An 18,901-nucleotide genomic window follows, 5' to 3' on the forward strand; every position below is an offset into this window, starting at 1 on the left:
ATTGGAAAGCGTCCTTTATATTGGGATAAATGATCACCGCTTCCAAATTAATCAAGAACAGGTTAAGTGATTCCAAAATTTCCTTTCATTAGCTTTGGCTCATCGTAAAAGAGTTCATTTCCAAATGAATTTCTTGCTCTTTATTGGCAAGTAAATTAGAGAAAGAATTTGTAGTACTTTGTTGCCTCATTTTGAAATCAAGTAAAAATTTTCATTCTGGCGATTTCTTGTGAGTTTCTTCTTTTTTATGTTCTCATTTATGCTTGATGATGAGTATTTACGGTTAAAACTCATATTTTTGTATTCTTTCTAATGATAATAACCACTTTACCTAATTTCTAATAATCTCTAGCCAGCATATTACTACTCTGTTTGCATTTTATATTATCGGCCATCACAATCATTGGTCAATAATCCTAACATTGGTTTGACGCAGCTCTCCATTCCTCTCTCCTATCCGCTATACTTTTCATAGCGACGTATTTCTTCTTTCACATCCTTTATAACCCTTTGTCCTATGTGACTCATTCGGGGCCGTCCTTTGCCCTTCTTCCCTTACACCTGTCCTTCAAATGATTGTCTTCATCACGCTTTATTGCCTCTTAATGTGAACAACTGAGTTGTCTTCTAATTAATGTGTTTAGAAGACTTCTCTTTTCTATCAGTCTTCTTACCTCTTTCTCATTACTTACTCGGTTGATCCATTTTATCTTCATCATTCTTCGATAGCACCACATATCGAATGCTTCCTCTCTCGAGATATTTTTCTAACTTTCCGCTTTTTATTACTAACTTATAGGTTTATTTGAATGGTAGTATACTCGTGTCCTTAGCTTTCTCCTAGTTTCTGGTCGGACCGCGTGTCTTTGTCCTGTGTGATTGGCCTGTTTCCTGCGAAAGAGCGCGTTTCTTATTAAGTCTAGGATGAGTGCTCAATGCCTGTTAGAGTGGAATCACCCCCTGCCACACACCCTGATGCTGGCCTGCATGCTACCTCGCATACGTTACATCAAATCGTTCGTTCTCTCCCCCCCCCCCCCCCATTCCTTCGATTGACGCACTAGTGCTGTGGCCTTAGCACAGCTTCCTGAAATGCGCCCTGCATTCGGTCCATAGGTTCCGTGGACCAACTCCCCCCACCCACGCGCCTTCATCCTTCGGAGTTGAGAAAAGCACCCTGCTTCTTCTCCGTCTCGCAGCGCTCGTCTCGAAACCAGCCTCCTCTCGTTTTCTGCTCAATTGGCAGTCTTTTCCTGGACACCAGGCCCCTCCGCGCTTTTCTTAGCCATCGTGCCTCTAATTCATCCACACGTCCTCACGAGTACAGCGCCCGAGTACTCGATAAATCATCAGGGTGGATTTCGTCACGGTTGTGGAAAAATCATCTGGTTTTCATCGCAAACGCCGCGTCATTCAGCAAATCTGAAGGGATGAATTATCTTAAAAATGAATGAAGAAAAGGGAAAGATTCTTTCAGGGGAAAAACGAATACCTATATCAATCCGTTTGACAAAATATCTCTCTTAATTTATCGTTTCAGTCGGACCTCGAAATGTAATGACATTCTAACATGATATTCTCCGAGTCGCTCTGTAAGATGTTTATTAGCATTTGCTCTAGCAGTCTAAGCCTAGTGCTTAGCGCGAGCGAAATATTTTTTGTTCCTGTTTCATCCGAATATCTTCCCACAGCACGCCTGACTAATCCTAGTTAATGATAATCGCGTCGCGGAAATGATTTATTATTGGAAATTAAATCATTTCCTTAGTCTCGTCCTTAAATGTCCTACATAGAACTTCCATCATAACAGTAATGATCAACAATAACAGTCGAAAAAACAAATCAACGCATGCAACAGCAATATGCATTTGCATTATATATTATGTTTTGTTGTTGTATGCGTTGTATAACTCTGTGATCAGGAATGGCTAGAAACAAAACAGAGATAATTAAACTAGAGAGAAAATTAATAAATATCTGCTCATTTATATCGTTCTTCACACTTTAAATCGGGATCACCGACGCTCCCTTTTTTCAGCATTCGCTATTCACGTAATTTAGTCGAGATTAAGTTTTTTATAATTTAAGATGATTTCAGGCTTAACTGTGTGAAATCTTTCAATTATGGAAAATTAAAAAATAAACTTTTGTAGGTTATGATTTATTTATTGTCTATTATTATAATTAAGACAGTAGCCAACAATGTTCATTCATTCATTTTCCATTTGTAAGCATTGTGCTGGTTGGAGGGAAGACGAGGTCAAGTCTCCGGGGCCTGCTTCCGTGGAGAGCAAGAGATGTGGAGTGGTACAGTTGGGGGCGGACGAGTTTGAAGGGAGAAAGGAAGGATTAGGGAGAGATATATGGGGAGAGGGTGCGGAGGCACTGGGGGAGGGCGACACTTGAAAATCCTGCCCCCTTCCTGTGGGCCCCCTCCTCCACTTCTCACTTGAGAGCGGTAGGCAACGTCGTGTGTAATTGCGCGCGACAAGGACTCATTCAAGGAAAACCACACCCCCAGGGTCCAACCCCACTTCTGCCGCGCGCAAGGGCCTTTTTCGGGGCGCAAGGGCCTTTTTCGGGGCGATGATGATGAGTTTCACAGGGCCCCAAAGCAAAGGGCCTCAACACTCCAGCCTTCGAAGCAGTCCGTGGAGTAACTGACAGCGGAGTAATGATTTATCCTGACGGCCGGTCGGGTTTCAATCGACACGATGGTATATGGGCCAATTGTAACAATAATACAATTTCATGGCCATCGAATACCTGACTCTAGCGAGCCCTCCCTTGAAGTATATTGCTACCGCGAGGGACCCTTGCGAAGTAGTACATATAGTAAGTATGTATGACCCATATGGCTGAAATCAATAGAGTAGAGTGCAAGGCCAGATTAGTGATGTCAATGATAAAAAGTGTAGAGTTTCCAATATGTTGTCCGAGTTAGGCTGGAAATAAGAGCATAAAGCGACATAAAGACTAAATTTATTCGCCGAATTAAGAGAGATTAAGATTCGCCGAATTCGACGGTAAACGAAATATACTTTTCGTAAGAAAAATATATTTCGTTTACTGTCAATCTGTAGTGGAAGGGATAGCGAAAAGATAGTGAATCTGTTCCCAATTGTAATAATGATTCACTGCGCCGCTAGCGAGTGGGCATATGAGCAAAATATACATGTACATTCATGACAGAGACAAAATTTGCCAACGGTTAGTGATTCCTATAGCAAATACATGCAAGGTTAGAACTGGAAAAAAACATGCAACGAGTTGTCTTAGAAAGTAACGCCGGTAATTCCATTAATTGAGACACACTCGCTATCCTTAATAGCACGAGGAAATAATGACATATTAAATCCCTCTGTTTTACAGTCTATTTCTTTAATTTTCTTCTCACGATCACGTATACGCCGGGACTTGTGAGAAAATACAAGAAATGCGTGAAAAGATTCTTGGTAGAGTCGAGGTAAAGGTTTTGATATATTCGTCGTGAAATTAGTGAAGACACTATGAAAGAACTTTTTTAAGAGATTACCTTTCTCTCGATTATTCGTCACTCTATCACCTCGTTCATCCCATAAGTGAAGAGACTGTAGCGCTATTTCCGTGCACCTCCCTTAGGTACGTATGACCAGAAAGCCTAACAGTTGTCGTCCATTATTTGTTTTGAATTCACTCAACGCCTCCCTAAGTGCTTTCTTTGTCTCTTCTTTAGATTATTTTTTATTTTCACGCATTTCTAGTATTTTCTCCCAAGTAAGTCCCGCATTTGTCCTTTTCAGTTTAGCGTGAATTGCTCTTTGTCGCTTTAGAGCTTTACGTACTTTAGCATTGTATATTCTCGGTCAGTATTCAAACGTTTAAAATTACTCGTTATCGCATTATCCACGGCCTCTTGCATAATACTAGTAATGTTGTTTATGATCTGATAATTCGTTCTTCGCATTTGATGAAGTAGTTCTGATGGCTGAAGTCAATTGAGTGCAGCGTGGGGCGGCCAGAGCCCTGATCAGTCATTAAGCTAAAAAGAACAGCGTTTCCTATATTCTAGGTGAGTTAGCTACGTAGGATTATTTAAGTTAGGGAGAAACTTAATAAATACCTGGTAATTTATATCGTTCTTCACATTTTCTATCGGGATCGCCGTGATCAAAATATCCTTCTTTCAGCAACAATCACAGGAATAATATTATGTGATATAAATTTGGGAAAACAATCATAATGTCAAATTTGTTTTAAATGGATTGTGAATGGAATCGTCGATCATCAATAGGAGTGATCAATTTGTCTACGAGGCGTCCCGGGAAAAATAAAAAGTCCTTGTAGAAATTCATTCTATTGTGGAATTATTGGTCATGGTGAATAATCTGAACTGAAATGGGAGTGGGTGCTGTGGAGCCTTCCATGGGTGACTGTGATCGTAAGCCTACTGCCGCCTTTCAAGTGTCGCTTTTCAGCCACGACCACACGCTCCCTTGGAGGAGGCGGCGTGTCTGTTTCCATGGCATCATCGCACGCCCCTCTTCCTTCCCAAGCAATCAATTGTGGACGTCTTTTTGACGACGACGACGGAGAGAAACAGCCCCGAAAACCGTCAGCGCCCACGACACACGATCTCTAGTGAGTCAGGTCGAGGAGAATTTTCTACGAACTAAAACTGACTGAGACAAAAAGGTGAACATTACTCTCATGGTAATTATAACTTCGCCATTCAAATTGCTCTTAATCCGACTCTGATCAAACGTTTGGCATGGAATGCTAAATACCGCTAAATACCGTCTTTTGCCTCATTAGTCCAGATGATACATACTTTTTGTTATCTTCTAGAAGGTTGTTATAGTTACCAAAATGTAATAACGTCATACTTTTTCACTCTTCAGAAACCTTAGTTAAAAATCCGATATAGCTATTTCTCCTGGAACACAGGTTCGGGTAGTTTGCACGCTATTTTCATTATTAAATCAGGGAAAGAAAAGTTACATATTTTTCATTCACACTATTTATTAAAATCCGACCCAGTTATAAGTATCGTAACTTAGTCATCTCTTTTGGTTCTCATGTAACTATCATAATGGCACAACTTAGGTAAAATACCAATTTTGGATTTTGAAACTCTAATAAATAGAAATAGATCCTGAAAGAAACTTGATTGTAGGTGGAGATTAAAACGTGCCTTCTATGGATTGGGAGATGTATAGCTTTATGCATGGTGGAAGAGGAAAAGTGATTTGCAAAGCGTTATTGCACACTTTTACATTGAACTCATTGTTTCAAATAGCATCCGTATCTAACAGAGGAGAAAGTATTCTTGACTTATTTGCGACAAATATACCACATGGAGTAATAAACGTGAGCACCGTCGAGGGAATCAGTGCACGTAAGGTAGTAACAGCTGTTTTCTTTACCCAATATGATTCTGTAGAATCAGTAAAGTATCTAGGAGTTGGGCTCTGGAGGAATCATTGGGAAATTTGCCTTGCATGAATGTGGTAGTATAATTTGTTATCATGCCTAATTTTTTTTGGTCCGTGTAGTGTGCATGTGGGAATCCTATTTCATGATGATGATTGTTCTTCCTTTGCAAACATTGTTGAGGTGACTCGCAGGGTATTATGTAGATGTAGATATATATGTGCATTGCTAAAACCTGCGTTGGTATTTGATAAATAGCATGGCTGAAAACTATGATTCTGATTCTGACCGTGCATGGATAGTATTATTTTAATGGCTATCGGTGTACTAATTTAAACCATCCATGTAAGCTAATCATGGTTAGTGGCAGGTCACATCAGTGGCATTAATGCATACCACGTATGCATTGTATTATAAAAAAAGTTGTCAACAAATTCCGGGATAAGTTAAATTTAGCGAAAACATTATGCTCAACATTAATATAAATAGGCTTGTTTTGGTGATTGGTACGATTGATCGAGAAATTTTAACAATTTACAACAACCCCACATATAACGCGACGGTCCAATGGCTTGTGATTGTGAGTCCATGTCCAAAGTAGATCCTGTGAGGGAGACAATAAGAAATAAGTTTCCAAAGGAACGCTTGAAATGTCCTATAAGTTGTAGAATAATTAATCTATTGGAACGTCGCGTCGCGTTGTTTGTCAAGTATTGTAGCGAAATAATGGAAATATAGAAACCGTCGAAATTCTGAGAACGCGAGTCTTCTCTTTGAGCGATGGTTTATTATTATTCTTCTAAAATATCTGCTAAAAACTATTTAATTTAGAGAGCTGACTCAGAAAACCGTAGCATTAGGGATCCATCTATTAACCCTTTCTAACCCAGAGCTGCTTCTGGGAGAAATCAAATTTCAAGATTTTTCACTATGAAAACTTGAAAATTTTGCTCTCAGTCACCAACATCGTGGCAGCTAAATATCTCGTCATTGTTGTTCACATCACAAAATAATGCTTAGTTCAGATATTTCCGAAATTTAGCAAAAAATTTGGACATTTTTGATGTTGCTTAGAAGCAACATTGGGCTATAAAGGGTTAATGAACACTAATGGCATTGGCACTATTTTTATTTCAGGAAATGATACATGAAGCTCATTATTATCGTAGCTGCAAGGGAATCGGTACTTGAACCAATATAATTTGATGGCAATTTAACTGCGCATCTGAATTTGAATACAAGCGCTAAGCATACAAGCATTGTTAATTTGCATCAACGAGATATCGTGCAAGCCACCACCAGGGTGTGTGGCACGGGGTGTTTCTACACCAGTGTGCATGCAATACTTATCCTAGTCTTAATCAGACACGCGCTCTTTCGCAGGAAACAGGCCAAACACTCAGGACAACAACAAGCGGTCAGACCAGAAACAAGGAGAGTCCTAAGGATAAGAACATGCTTCCATATAAATGAAAACACAGGTCAGGAATAGGAAAACGAAAAGTTAGCGCAGTGATTCGTGCATGAGTTATACAAATCCAAGCAGATAGTTCGTGTTTACAATTATAATAAGTTATACAATCTACATAAAACCTTGCGAGCCACCTGTAGGGTGTTTGGCAGGGGGTGATCAATCACCAGCATACAACAGGACTCCCACATGCACACCACATGGTCCAAAAAAAAATTATGCATACTAAGAAATCACATCACCACATTCATTCAAAGGCAAAACCTGCCAACTGCTCATGAAGGCTATAAATAACCTCTGACAATAAAGCTAAAACAGAAAAAATATGCTTTTAGAAATATTAAGAACATTCAGAAACATGCATTAAGGTATATATAAGTTAGTAGGCTACAATACGAGTCATCTAATATATGTGTGAGTTTTAACACTGCCGTTATAGCCTCTTATTGATCGTGGAAAAAAAGATATTCTGAATCTGTCTGTTCTACAGCCTATCCCTCTTATTTTATTTGTACGATGTGATCTACCGTAGTAAGTTGGCTTTCGTAAGAAATGGATAACTTCGCCAAAAAATACACTGCACTTGAATTTATCTAATTGCACCTTCAATCTAAGCGTTCTGCAGTGTATCTCCCGAATCTTATCCATGTGATCGTTTCTACCGCAATAATTATCCTCTTTCAAAATATCTTGAACGTCAGGTAAAATGAATTCTACTCGAAATTTCGGATTAGATAAATTCTCTCCACCTTTTAGCCGTACAAATATTCGCGAACAATATCAAGCATACATAACTTCAGCAATGTGTGTGTCTACAGCCCCCCAGGATACGGCCGCTAAACTGTACAACCCCCACACTCCAGCTCCCGAGGCCTCAAACTGTCTGGGGAAACCCTCCCCGGTTTAACACTGGTGGGATGACAATTGTTGAGTGCCCTCGCCCTTTCTTCGACCGGTAATCGGTGGGGAGTCCCCACTGGTCGTAGCAATGGTCCCATACTTTCCCATCCCCCGCTAATACCACCACCCTTCTCTCCCATTTTTCCCACTGCCATCCGAAAAGAATACCTACTCCTTCCAAGGTGATAAAGGAGTTAGGTTCTATACATATATGGACAGTTTCCATCACATTGCACTCCTTTGTCCTTTTTCTACGCCTCCCCAGAACTCAATTACACGTGCTACCACATCACGACTACATCTACATAATACTCTGCGAGCCACCTCACCCGGTGACCAATCGCCAACATGCAGCATGCATGAGGACCACCACATGTACACCGCACGGTCGTGGAAATATTATCTACGCGTATTAGCAAAATATACGTGCATATTCATGAAGAGACAAAAATTGCTAAGTAATGCCTATGGCAAATATGTACGTGCAAGGCCTTTAATGGGGAACATGCATGGAATTTGTTCATCATCCTAGTTAGTCTCATTGAATAGAAAATTTTCTCACGAGTCCAAAGAGCTAATTTTGATGGGTTTAAGAGTCATATGAAAAATGCTTTCCCCGAGTTTCAAGAATCAGTATTAAAGTTAAATGTAGAGAATACTTGGAAAGCTTTTCTTTCGCTCGTAACTTCGGGAATAAATAGCTACATCCCTAGTAAAATAGTAAAAGAAGGCAGCGAACCGAGATGGTACGACGCGGAAGTGAGAAAATCATTGAGGCGACAGAGAGCGTGTCATGCTAAAATGAAAAAAGTCAGCACGGATTTATCCGCTAATGAACGCGAGCTAATAATTAAAAAATATAGGATGACTAAAGCCGCCACGAAAGAAGCGTTCAGGAATGCGTTCACGAATTTTAAAAGAAAAACACTAGTAGAGCAGTTACAGGATAACCCAAAAGCATTTTGGTCATATGTTAGGGAAGTTCAAGGTAAACGATCTACCGTATGTTCGCTGAGAAACGACAATGGAGATGTGTTGACAAGCAGTTACGATAAAGCCAATTTATTAAATTCCTACTTTAAGAGCGTGTTCACGGAGCCTTCCGAAAACTCACCCGGGACCGATGACAATCCCTGTATTCATAAGATGCCAGCTATTGACATTAGTACGCTCGGAATAGAAAATATATTGAAATCGCTTAGTCCAAATAAATCACCTGGTCCAGACGAAATCCCTTCTCGCGTATATAAAGAACTAGCCTCAGAACTTGCCCCCTACTTGCAGTTAATACTCAGTAAATCCATCAAGCAACACGAAGTACCTAATGACTGGAAAATCGCTAATGTAACGCCTATATTTAAAAGTGGAGACAAGGAACAGCCATCTAATTACAGGCCGATATCTTTAACGTCCATCTCTTGCAAAGTCCTTGAACACATCGTAGTCAGCTCGGTAATGAAACACCTAGACGCGCAAAACTTATTAATGGGAAATCAACATGGATTCAGGAAAAGCAGATCGTGCGAAACTCAGTTAGCGCTTTTCGCCCACGATATTTTAGTCTCCGGGGAAGACAAAATTCCAGTAGACGCGATTTTTCTTGATTTCAAAAAGGCATTTGATAAAGTACCCCACGGAAAGTTAATAATAAAACTGAAATCTTATGGTCTAGACGAAGATGTCATTTCCTGGATTAGAGAATTTTTGAGCGACCGCGTCCAAAGAGTAGTATTAGACGGTGCAGTCTCCAATGAGGTTAGAGTGACTTCTGGCGTTCCTCAGGGTAGTGTCATTGGCCCACTCCTATTCCTTCTTTATATAAACGACATTGGCGAAGTAGTGCAGAGTAAGTTACGATTATTTGCAGACGACGCTGTAGTTTACAGAGAAATTCGTTCCAGCAAAGATATAGATGAACTAACGAATGACCTTGCTGCTATCCAAGCTTGGTGCGATGCTTGGCAGTTAGAATTAAATTTGGAAAAATGCGTCGTAATGAATTTCTGGAAGAAGAATAACTCCCTACAGCGTAACTATGTCATTCGGGGCGCGCAGTTAAAGGCAGTTGAATCTGTGAAATATCTAGGCGTTAGACTCAATAATGATCTATCGTGGAATAAACATATTCGAGAAATAACCGGTCAAGCTAATCGTAAAATGGGTTTTGTCAAAAGAATATTAGGAAAGTGCGACGACAAAGTGAGAGAAATTAGCTACTTTTCCCTCGTTAGACCACATTTGGAATACGCTGCCAGTGTTTGGGACCCTCATGAAAAAGGCTTAATAACAGAGTTAGAACGCGTGCAAAGAAGAGCTGCCAGGTATGTGAAAGGTCGTTACGATAGTCTTGTTAGTGTAACTGACCTCTTAGATAAACTCGGATGGGAATCTCTGTCGGACCGTAGATTGAAAAATAGACTAAACCTTTTAGATAAATTCAAGAGCAGTGTCTTTTCTGACGAAGTTAACCATATCTTGCGGACGCCAACGTACTACGGAAGATCAGATCATATAAATAAAATAAGAGAGATAGATTGCAGAACAGACAGATTCCGAATGTCATTTTTTCCACGATCAATAAGAGATTATAACGGCAGCAATAGAACGCGTAAATAGATTGCATGACTTGTAGTGTAGCCTACTAACCTATGTAAAACTTACTGCATGTTTCTGAATTTCTATTCTATATTCTATTTCTAACAGCATATAGTAGTATAGTTTGTTATTATACGGGACGTTTCTTGGACGGTGTGGTGTGCATGTGGGAGTCCAAATGCATGCTGCATGCTGGTGATTGATCACCCCCTGCCAAACACCCTAGAGGTGGCTCGCCGGGTAATTTGTAGATGAAATATATAAGCCAAAACTCTCCTAGTACTCCACAAACGTCGATAAATGCTAATTAAAAATGCTCGAATATCGCTTGAAGTCACGTGGCCTGAAACGCCTTCTGACGTCATCGCACGGTACACCATTCACTTCGCTAAGGGAGTAGAGTGTTAGAGGCTTGAATGCAAGATATTTAAAGTAAAAATTGCAATTATTATCGCCAAATTTGCATTTGATCCGTCGTAGATCGATTTTTTACCCACTTCCTCAGTCTGTCATCAGTGGATACCGTTCCGTGACGCCACGCTCTGATGACGTCGTGTTTTCAAGCAGCCGATGAAGATCAATTTTTAAAGAGTCATAACTCAGCTAAAAAGCATTATTAATACGCGAAATTTTCGACGAGTACATTTGAGGTAGAGGTCTTCTTATTCCAGTATTTTAAAAAAATTGTGCATGTTCCCCATTCTGTTAACTGAGACACCGTTTCTATTCTTAATAGTAAGAGGGAAGAATTACATTTTAAGTCTCTCTGTTTTGCGGTCTATTTCTTTTATTTTCTTCTCGAGATCATGCCTACCATAGAACTGCCACTGTAAACGAAGGATATGTTTCACGTCGTCTGAGAAAATATTTTCTCGGAAATTTTCTGGATAAATTTAGCCTATAGCTCAATCTACGCTGCTGTAATATTCCCATCCTAACTCGCGTAACATACTAGAACCGCTGCACTTTTTATCGTAACTAAAAACACATCGCGGAGTAGCATCGGCACTCCGTGCCTCACAGTATAATACCACGGTCTGATGCCGATCCACTTTTGGATTATATTTACTAAATAGCGAAATAGGGTAGAGAATAACTATTTGCCACGTTACATCTAGTTATTAATGCGTTTTATGTAATAGTATTTCCACATTAAATTAAATCTATTATTGTTTAGATGAGCTTTTCATCCGCTTTGGTTAGCTCGACCTGCGAATCATGGAATATGATATCGTGGGATGAGGAATAGCTTAGATGTAATGTAGAGTGGAGAAGCGAAGAAGAGAACAAGGCAGCTAAGAAACAACTTAATATCAATGCAGAGCAAGAGGCGGTTCGCTGTTACTTAATCTTATTATTTTAAATAAATTCTTTCAAGTCGATGTGACTTAGATGTGGTCGGGTTGTAACATAAAGAACAGAAATATATAAAGTCCTAAATACAAAGTATAAATTGATATGTGGCCGGATATTTCGGATCGGATATTTTCGGATTCAAATGCATTTTCAAATTCCTGCTATTAAAATATTATCCCTGCTATTCCTGTTGGTTTTCTGAAATCTGCGACGTAGTTCCTTTCGACGTGGTTATTATCCTACGACGCTGAGATTACCCCGATGATCGTTCAATCTCTTGGGAAGAGTCACACTATGTGCCAGTCGTATTTTGCCTTTTTATTTTCCACGGCTGAAATTCTCCTACGTAACCTCTGCGAGAGCTTTTAAACAAAAGCGTTCATGAGTAGAATAAGAATCGCATGCGACGGCGCATTCAAAGATAGAATCGGAACTCTTTCCACCCTTATGGGGCGTTGCATTCACTGAAGCTATTATTTAAAATTTCGGATCCAGATCCGATGTCTTCTTCGACTTAGGATCCGATGTATCCGATGAAGGGCAATATCCGCGGATATTTGGATCCGAGGTATCCGATCCGAACATCCCTAGTAATAAGAGGTTTTCAGCTAAACGCTGAATTATTGCCAGTTATTTGAGCTCCGCTTACAGTTCGCTCAGAAGTATGATAGGTGTCGTCGCGTACGCCTTAATTTATTTCAATAAATGCCCCATATCGAAGCAAATTTTTCTTTTACTTTCCTTAATTTTAATTTATAGCTATTTTTTCCGATGAACCGGCATTAATAGCTACGTCAAGAACAAATAAAAGGGAGTGATGCGTCCCCTTGAGCGAAATGACACCCCCGCCCGCCCTAGGAATTCCGGAGGGGACTCGCATCCTCTCACACCCCCTGCCACTCTCCTTTGCCTTGCAGCTGCATTGGCCGTTATTTATGCTCCCCCGCGTGCAAGAACAAGACCGGAGGACAAACGAGCGAACATGCTCGTTGGGTTTCCCCCAGGAACAAGGAACAACCCCACTATTTGCTACCGCTCGGGGGAGGGAGGGGTGGTCGTCTTCTCTGCTGGTGGAACGAGGGTGAGGGTGCGTGAGGGAATGCTGGGAAGGGCGGAGGAATCTGCGCTCTTGTCTCACTTGCAGTTGTGCGGGGAGAAGTGGAAAAGGGTGTTGGGAGAACTAATGTCTGTAAAAAAAAACCATGACACCCGAGTTTTTAAGGAGCCATATCTTCTAAACGAAGCTATCAATTTCAACGCAAGGAAAAGCTTACGAAATAGAATTTATTTCTACGTCAGATAATTTACTTTAATTTTTTTCTTGAAATCTTCGGCTCTGCAATGTTTTCTGTGCTTCATTTTTTGTCAAAAAATACCCGTTTTTTGGTGCGTGAAATCAAGTTGCCCAACTTTGAGGGCTTGGCATTCCCGTAGTTTCCGTTCCAGTGACTTGCAATTTTGATGTAAGAAAGCCAGATCTAGTATTAACGGTTTGCAGAAAACAAATTGTTAATGCCACTAAAATTGATAGATTTGATGTAAAAAAAACGCAAATCTGTGCTAATTTCGAAACCAATGGAGAGTAGTATAGTATAAACAGTGGTCTCATCTACATACTACAACGCATAAGACGTGTGGCGGAGGTATTAGGATCATCACCATCATCATTAGTCATCAATCCTGAGAGTGGTTTGACGCAGCTCTCCACTCTATTCTCCAATCAGATAATCTTTTCATACCTACTTATCCCATCTCTTTCACATCCCTCTTTACCTGTTCCATAGCTTTAATTGGAGGTGATACCAGCAGTTGATAAAATACGAAAAGTAAATACAAAAGCTTTGGAGATATTTGTTTACTTATTCCCGCTCCGTATTTATGAAAGTCCTTTATCGTTCGAGAAAAGAACGCATTCTTAAGTCCATCTATTAAGAATCAAATCCGGTATATTAGAGCGAAGTCAAATATGTAGGAGGCCACACAAACGAGTTTTCGGAAGAGTATTTATTGCAAAGGAAATTGAGATGAAATCTCTACAGTGAATAATGCATGCCTAAGGAATATTAAAGTAGAGAATTCTCAAACTGGCTTGTAAATGTGTTGTCCCTTTGCATGCATTCAAATTGGTTTACAAAAGTTGCCACTCGCGTTGCTGAAAGGCAAAGCGATCCGAATGTCACGGGGAAGTGAGCTATAATTGGGTCTGTTAATCGAAGCATTTATTCGTGATGGTGTGACCTTATGAAGTCATAGCTTAAAAATGCTTTCCCTCGCAATTGTAAACGCTAAATTGTAAATTTCGAGAGTAATATGTAGATGTAAATACGTTTCCTCGCAACTTTTAATATTAAATTAATTTAAATATAATGCGCTCATTTTTAATTATGGATAAAAATGCGCCCGAAGTGGCTACATAAAGGGGGGGAACCAGGATTTTTTTGGGGGGATCTGCCACGCAAACGGTCTTCTCATATTTTATATTTAAAAACAACATGCAACAATTACTGCTTTTCTTTATTTTGATGTGAAATTTATTAATATGAAATTAAATTAATGAGACTCTATAATACGCAAAATAAATCGAACGTTAAATGATAATCGTATTAAAAATTTTGTCTATTTTCTAAGCTTCGGGGGGGGGGGGGGTGCCCCTCCCCTACATTCGCCTGTGGCCACATACAAGAACATAGTTTCAACTGGACGGACTGCTTCCTCCTGGCAGCTCCTCCTCGACAAGCGCCATTTTGTGTTCCGTGAGCAGCAGGGGGGAAGTAATCGATTACGCATGCGCCGTCCGATAAGTGGATAGAGCAGCGAGCCTGCCTTCCCCTCGGAATGCGGAGCCGCAAGAGAATCAGCGAAATTCATCCGTACCATCCACTCACTCACTCACTCACCATCCACTCTTCTCTCTCCTATCCGTGCACTCATTAGTCCACGCAAACAGATTGTTGCAACCATTGTCACTCACTTTTAAATCTTTGAGTGAAAAATTTAAACAAGTTTCAGCGTGATATACTTTCTTGCAAAATAAAGGATATTTTGAGATACCGTAACCAATGCATTATATAGTGCATCAGTGAATTCGGAGAATATTTTTCTCGGAGGACGTGGGACATGTCCTTCGTTTACCGACGTACTTTGGTAGACATGATCACGAGAAGAAAATAAAGGAAATACACGGCCAAAAAGAGACATTTAAGGTGTCATTCTTTCCACGCGTTATCAGGGGTAGCATTGGTGTTTCAATTGGTAGTTCACTTATTCGCTTCACCCAGTATTTGAACCCAGGACTCCTCGATTAGCAGCGAAACCCTCAGCCCACCATGCTACCACGCTCCAATACTTAACTCTCACGACCTGCGCAAATGTGTCTTGTGTTATTGATGTTCATTACGGATGATCGAGTAGCGATATTTGATCTCGAGTCGAGTATCGAGTGGAGAAAATTCTCCTGCAGAAAAACCAATTGTTCTACATGCTCATACCGCAGGTTTTGACGTCTCCATGTTTCAGTATTATTGCCTCCAGAAAAGGGACTTCTGCACAATTGCGTGGCTGGACAAGTACTTTCTCGCCAAATTTAAAGATTTGGGAATCTTAGGAACTTAGGGACTCTCATAAAGAAGGACTGATAGCCGAAATCAATAGGGTACAGCGCAGGACGGCCAAATTCGTGATGAGTTATCATGATAAAAGGTGCAGCGTTTCCTATGTTAGGCGAGTTAGAATGGGAATCTTCATAAGAGCGGAGAGCTAAGTAGGGGAGAAAAATATTAAAGGAAATAGACTGCAAAACAGAGAGATTTTGAATGTAATGCTTTGCTCGCACTATCAGGATTAACATAGGTGTCATTAATAGAATTAATGGCGTCACTCGCAGCGACGACTCATTGCGCGTTTATCCTTTTCCATTTCCCTAACTCTGCATGGAATTACTATCGGAATTAGTAATCGTGGGCAAGTTCTGCATTTGCGAGAATGAGCACGTATTTTTTGCTATATTGCTTAATACGTTCACGATTGTGTGGTGTGTATGGTGGGTTTGTCTTGAATCCAGATGATTGGTCAACCCATGCCAAGAGCCCTGAAGGTGGCTCGCAGGGTGTTATGCAGATGCAGATTCGCCTCCTCTAAACGAGAGCGTCGTCATAGAATATGTGTTGCATGTCTCCCGGGGTGACCCGTGATTTCTGCCCTTGTTGGAAATTGATCTGATGGGAATGAGAGACAAGTGCAGCAGACGGATAGAGTAAACAGCCCCACTGGATCCCCTCCCACTGTATGTATACCTACTCCTTATCTGAACCCCTTCTCCAGGGTTTTCCCCCGTCGCCCGAGGGGCCGTTATAGCCACACCCCGTAAATCCCTACGCTCTCTCTCTCTCCTCATATATCCCTATATATAGACCCTTTCTCTACCAGCTGGGAAATCCTCTAGCCCCCACTCTTCCCACTTTATCTTGGTCTACTGTCCCTGTTCCCAGGAGGGAAAGCCCTTCTTCCGGATACGTGGACGCCGAAGGAATCGAGGATTATTGCGCCCGCCGAAATTTTTTTAAATAATACGGAACTTCGGGAATACTATTGATTCAGAAATATGAAAAGAAAACCTTTTGTGCTCGCATATTTTGTTCGTCTCCAAGTAAATCGATTCTAATGCCATCCGTTAGCCGTCTTACTGTATTAGACGTAATCACGAGAAGAAAATAAAGGAAATAGACTACAGAAGAGAGATATTTAAAATGAAATTCTTTCCTTAAGAATAGCAAAGATGTCTATACAAATTAAATTAAAGCGTCACTCGCTAGTACGACTCATTGCATCTTTTTATTTTATCCATTGTTCTAACCTTTCCCCTGCCAAACACCCTAGAGGTGGCTCGCAGGGTATCATGTAGATGTATATGCATGGATTTGCAATAGGAATTGCAAATACTCTTATCACAAATAAAATGTATAATCGAATGGTTTACGCTATTGTTCTGTTATTGTTTACGAGAGCTGCGGTGTCCTTAAAGATTAATTTTCATTTCCAGACGACGTCGATAGAAGTATCGCGGCAATTAATTTAGCAGAAGAATGGGGTGTTAAGCCGAAAACAGAAACTGCGATGGAGATATTATAAATTCAATTTCTTCGATAAAGGAGGAGTTCATTAGTGTGAGATAGATGACGGCGGGTAGATAGGTAACGGCGAAAATAAAGGAGGGGAGAGTCTGTAATTGGGTTCGCGAACTTTACGGAGGTTACTCCAAATACCGAATAAAATGTTATTTACATGAACTTTCACTATCAGTAGATACTTCTTATCTTCATCTACGTAATACCCTGCGAGCCACCTCTAGGGTGTTTGGCAGGGGGTGATCAATCACCAGCATGCAATTGGATTCTCACACACAACGGTCCGAAAAACGTTTCGCATTCTAACAAATTATACTAATACCACAATCATACAAAAGGTAAAAATTGCCAACTATACATTATGGTTACCTCTCGATAAAGCTAGAACACACAAAACAAGCTGTAAGGAATAGTAAGAAAATTCAGATACATGCATTAAGGAATACATAAATTCGTTGGACACACTTCTAGTCATCTAATCTATTTGTGAGTTTTAGCGCTGCCGTTATAATATTTTATTGATCGTGGAAAACCGAAATCCTGAATCTATTTGTGACACAGTCAATCACTTTTTTTTATATGATTTGATGCACCGCAGTATGCCGGCGTTCGTACATCTAAGTGGTGCCTTGCACTCTATGGCGACACACCGCGGTTCAGAAGCTTGCACAAGAAAAAAAAAAGATCGGGGCGTGGTATTGGAGAATAAATGATAGAGATGCTGAAGACAAAATGGACGGAAAGGGTGGGGAAAGAGGAGTTATAATAGGATTAGGATGAATCATTGTATGCCAAAGAAGATCAAGGTGGGTCTCTTAATTACAGACAGCAGTGGCGTGGGAAACATAATGGATGGAAAAATTTATTTAAAAAGTTCCCGAGGGAATAGCAAGGGACAAGTATCTACACAGCAAAAACATTTGTCAGTAACTATTGAACACGAATGATAGGGAGTATTTTTGTTAAATAAGCACATATTTTGATGCAAATAGAAAAGTTCTTGATTTAGATTGGCAAATGTTCATGCTGGATCTTATCGTACATTTAGGCATTTTATAATTTGAGCAATTTTTCGGAAGGGTCCGGTAAAAATAACCGCATTAATTAGATACGCTTCAGAGAGTGGTGGCTTTCGTCGAAGTGGTGATCAATTTTACGAACGTTTTTTCATATTTGGTTCTAAATAACGAATACTCATTCGTTTCGTAGATTTGATTGTCTTCACTAATCCCTTAGCGATAACTATCGAACGAACTGCAGCCCCTGTATAATTGCCAATACACAATTGCAGTTGAAAGATTCCTTAAAAAAAACTACCTGAAAAGAAAGATGGGTAAAAATGATTTTATTTTCAATACATATGATGGCGAGAACGTTTTAATATTATTAACATTCATATTTTGGTTTATTTTCGTTTTTAATGTTATCCGTAAGCTGGTGCATAGAAGACCCTGAATACTATAGGCCAGATCAGATATAAGAGCCTCAATCAGGGAAGTGAAAGAACTAACATGGGATGGGGAGAAATGGAGTATGGGCTGCAGTATTCATAACAATCGTAGGACTGCAATAGTACGAATGACCTCGAGGGTGTGTGGCAGAGGGTGAGCATATCTTCCCAACATGCACCATTTGCTTCCTGCTTCAGTGCCGAGGGGAAGAGGGACAAGATTGTCGGTTGTTTATTTAACATCCAGATCTTTCGCTTCCGAAGAGTGAGCGAGGCAGACCGGACACGTGACCTTTATGCCGAGTGCATCTCATCTGTTGTTTCGTGAGAGAGGGTGCGTGCCTACGTCACGCACTCCAATATTAATCCGCCCCTTTCGTCTGATACGAAAGCGGAGCTCAAGAGGGTCGCCCTCCTTCTCCCGCCGCCCCTTGCTAGACCCTCCCTGCCTCTCCTTGTCGAATTGTTTTCGTTCGCCCACCTCTTGAATCCGCGCGCCGCAGTCGTAGGAGAATGGGCACGCGGCGGCGGTGGGTGTTAGGCAATTGTTTTCCCGCCGGTGGAACGCGTCAAGTGTTGTCATATTCAGCGAGG

At 40.6% G+C, this 18,901-nt stretch overlaps 1 protein-coding gene across 1 annotated transcript in view; it reads right to left on the reverse strand.

The window, feature by feature from the left end:
• The window catches only part of LOC124169213 (single-minded homolog 1), a 121,146-nt gene that overhangs the window by 69,569 nt on the left and 32,676 nt on the right, over positions 1-18,901 (reverse strand). The window lies entirely within an intron of this gene.

This window comes from Ischnura elegans, chromosome 12, assembly GCF_921293095.1.
Source record: "Ischnura elegans chromosome 12, ioIscEleg1.1, whole genome shotgun sequence".
Lineage (NCBI taxonomy): Eukaryota > Metazoa > Arthropoda > Insecta > Odonata > Coenagrionidae > Ischnura > Ischnura elegans.